The following is a 4,386-nucleotide window of genomic DNA, read 5'->3' as shown; positions in this document are numbered from 1 at the left end:
AAAAGTTAACATACATCACGATGCATATATCATGTTAATGCAGAGGTAATTTGCATAATTAAAGAGGAAATTTACCTTTACATATCAAGCCCATATTTCATGGAGGTATGAAAGCTCGGAATTCTTGTTTTTTAAGTTTTATTATTATTGTTATGAAGCCTGTTTTATCATTATTACTTATAAGCTGCTAAACATTGATGGAACCTTACCAGCTTCTGGAACCTTGCTCCTCTTACAATAGCTGGCCAGGCACTATTAGATATTGATATTTAATTCTTTCTAAGAAAAATGTTGTTTCCTACGTATTTAAAAGTAAATTGTACAATTTTTATTGAACTACTGCAGAAACTATCAGGCACTTTTAAATATGAGACAAATATCAGCTTCTTTATACCAGCTTCTGGCACATACTCGTCTTACCATAGCTGGACAGGCACAAATATAAATTGTTTCTTAGAACAATATTGTTTCCCACCCAGAATGCATATGTAAAGATGAATACTGATACTGGCATATTATGAATATATCACTGAGACGTTATTCATGCTTGCTCCCATGGATATCAGCTGTGATGCCAAGGAGTGGTGCTGTATAGAAGTTTTTATTTATTTATTTATTCAGATAACATAACAATACAAAGTGTGCACTAGGCAGCAAATATGCTGATAGCGTGCATACCCAACACATACCTGGACAATTACATTATAACATAAACAACAATAAATAGTTAAAACAAGATATATACACAAATTACATTATCTTAATAAATTACACCTGCAATTAAAATCAATTTTATAACTGTACAGCAATTGAAATGTTTAGTGTGGCTCGGCTGTAAGAGGCACAGAATCTTTATGATTGGGCAATGAACGTGTGGAGTGCATCTGTGAGTTTTGTATTGATGTCAAAGTTATGAGTTGGAGACCCCTGGAGCAGGACAGATGTGGTATGGAAGTTTGAAAGTCTAATTTAAAAGTAACTTACACAATTTCCTTGCACTACTGCAGAAACTATCAGGTACTTTTAAATATTGGTAAATAGACAAATATAAGACGATATTAGTAAATAAACAGCCTTCATGCCAGCTTCACATTGCTCCTTTTACAACAGCTGGCCAGACACTGTCAGCTATTAATAATCAAACGTTTCTCAGAAAATACTGTTTCCCATCCACTCATGACGCATATGTGTAAAAACAAATACTCATACCGGCAAAAGTAAAGTAATACTGTAATGGGCAGTGATGATGATCACCAGTATGAAGATGTTGACAATATACGTGGTAGGACAGGGCAGGGTCAGTCCAAAGCAATCACTGAATCCAACACAAACACAACTGCTACTGTAATGACCAGTGGTGATGATCACCAGTATGAAGATATTGACAAACATGATGTTAAGAGAGGGCAGGGCCAGTCTAAAGCTATCACCGAACCCAACACAAACACAACAGCTACTGTAGTGACACGTGGTCATGATAAAACAGGGCAGGGTCAGTCTCAGACCAACACTGAACCCAACACAAACACCACAGCTACTGTAATGTCCAGTCGTGATAATCCAACAGGGCAGGGTCAGTCTCAGACCAACACTGAACCCTTAGATGCTAGAAATTCATCGTATGGCACAAGGCCGACTGTTTCTCAGTTGAATTCTCTGTACAAAAGTACTACTGTAAAGCCCAGTTGTCATGATCAGACAGGACAGGGTCGGTCTCAGGCCAACACTGACTCCTTTGATTCTAGAAATTTAACTTATGGCACTAGACAGACTTCCTCGCAGCTTAGTTCTCTGTACAAAACTACTAGTATAATGGCTTGTGGTCATGATCAGACAGAGGGGGGTCAGTCTCAGGCCAACACTGAATCTAACACAAACACAACAGCTACTGTAATGTCCGGTGGTAATAATCAGACAGGGCAGGGGCAATTTATGGCTACCAATCAGTCTCTGAAAGTTGGAAACCTATCCCATGACCAAATAATAGCTGCCTTAGATCCAAATCCGATGTATGTATCTACAAAAGTGGCCAGTGGCCATGATCAGACAGGGCAGGCTCAGTCTCAGGCCATTACTGAATCCAACACAAACACCACAGCTACTGTAGTGGCCAGTTGTGATGATCAGACAAGGCAGGCTCAGTCCCAGGCCAACACTGAATCCAACACAAACACAACAGCTACTGTAATGTCCGGTGGTAATAATCAGACAGGGCAGGGGCAATTTATGGCTACCAATCAGTCTCTGAAAGTTGGAAACCTATCCCATGACCAAATAATAGCTGCCTTAGATCCAAATCCGATGTATGTATCTACAAAAGTGGCCAGTGGCCATGATCAGACAGGGCAGGCTCAGTCTCAGGCCATTACTGAATCCATTACAAACATCACAGCTACGGTAATGGCCAGTGACCATTATTACCAGTATGAAGATATTGAAAACACTTACGTTAAGACAGGGCAGAGTCAGTCTCAGGCCATCACTGAATCCATTACAAACACTACAGCTACTGTAATGACCAGTGGTGATGATCAGGCAGGGCATGGTCAGTCTCAGGCCCAATCTCTAACAGTTGCAAATTTGTCACATAATGAAGTGTTAGCTGCCTTAAAGCCAAATCCCATGTATGTAGATGTGAAACACCACAAAAGGACACAACATCTACCGAAATGGCCACTAGTCCTGATTAGGCAGGACAGAAACAGTCTCAATATTTAAACATTTAAATTCTTAAAGAGTCTCTAACATTTTTAAATGTTAGAGACTCTTTAAGAATTTAAAAACTCTTAAAGTGGGGAATTATTCAAATAAAAAAGTTCTAGCTTCTTTAAAGCTAAACCTTTTGTTCTTTGTAGATGTTACAGCACCACTTAATTAAGACCCAGCATCTTCATTTAATGACAAGTGACCCATGGTTACGCAGACTATAGACTGGGCACATTAAACTTGACAATAGAACGTTATACTATAAGAAATGGATTAAATCAGGTATCGTAAAAATTCAAGATGTTTTCCTACAAGGCAAGTTTATTACTGCACAGAATTTGTTAGTGAAGTTAAATGACACCAGGAACTTTCTGGCAGAACATAATAATCTTTGTATTGCTATCCCAAAACATTGGAAAATGTCTTTGAGTGTGATGAGTCAATATGGGGAACAACAGTGTTTGGGAACTCAGCAACTTGGATTTTTTAATACTATTTTTGTTCCTTTAGAGAAATTGACATCCAAGATATTATGCAATAAGATAAAAGCAAAAGAAACAAAACAAAGTAAATGTATTGATGACTGGAGTGAAACACTTGATGTTACAAATTTGGATAAGAAATTGTTATGGAAAAATTTAGTAGTAAATATTAAAGAAAACAAATTGAAAGAGTTCAATTTCAAGCTTTTGCATAATATTCTTCCATGTAAAGTGAAACGGAACAAATGGCAAATTAGGAATCAAGCAGGTGAAGTATATAGTCCTATGTGCACACTATGTAATGTTAAGGAAACCTACATGCATATGTTTGTAAATTGCAAATTGCAAAGGCTGGTTAAGTACTGGGAAAAAGTTGAAAATAGATTGAATTACCATGGCACTAGAATTAAGATAAACAAATTGTCCATATTTTTGGGAGTGGATCAAAATTTGGAAGTCTTCGATACAAATATTACTCTGGCGATCACTGTAGCAAAACTTGTCATTTACAAAACCTAGATGGATTTTAAGGATAAGGATAGCATTCAATAAAACCTATGGTATTACTTTGAAACCGAGATGTACTTTAGACATCTGTAACACTGTTTAATGCATTGTATGTTATGTATGTGTGTATATTTTGTATATATTTTGTCTCTTGGTCAATGAAAAAAAAACAGAAACCGTCATTGCGCGCGGGCGATTAAAGAATGCTGCTGAACCACAGGAATACAAAGCTGATATTGTGAATTTGTATGTAGTAGCACATGGCCATGGTAGCTTTTAAAAATGTTTTTTTTTTATTGTCCAAACAGTACCCGTGTAGTCGCAGCCTTTATACGGCTGAATTGATGCAGGGTATCACATAATAAACAATACAAATCACAACAATCAAATAAAAATACACATGATACACACACATGTATTTGTTTCACAATTCTTTTTTTTGTGAACTGTCGCAAGGGTCTGTGCGGCTGCCATTCGGCGCCACCAGGTGACCTCAATACGACTTTCCCCAACCGAAGTTAGGTACCCATTCACACCTGGGTGGAGTGAGGAAATTCGTGTAAAGTGCCGTTCCCAAGGGCACTACGTCAGGGCGCATGTTCAGACATGTCCCGGGTACGACCCGGAATCGAAACCGGGTCTTCCCGCTTCATGGTCAAATGCTCTAACCACTACACCACCCGACGCCACT

General features: G+C 38.2%; 1 pseudogene; it reads left to right on the top strand.

The window, feature by feature from the left end:
- LOC109485207 overlaps positions 1-2,515 on the top strand; it is a 9,376-nt pseudogene extending 6,861 nt beyond the window's left edge.
- The last annotated feature ends 1,871 nt before the right edge of the window (positions 2,516-4,386 follow it).

This window comes from Branchiostoma belcheri, unplaced genomic scaffold (genome assembly GCF_001625305.1).
Source record: "Branchiostoma belcheri isolate BF01 breed outbred unplaced genomic scaffold, Haploidv18h27 scaffold733, whole genome shotgun sequence".
Taxonomy (NCBI): Eukaryota; Metazoa; Chordata; class Leptocardii; order Amphioxiformes; family Branchiostomatidae; genus Branchiostoma; species Branchiostoma belcheri.
Note: the sequence above shows the minus strand (reverse complement) of the source record. Positions and strands in the feature narration are given on the sequence as shown.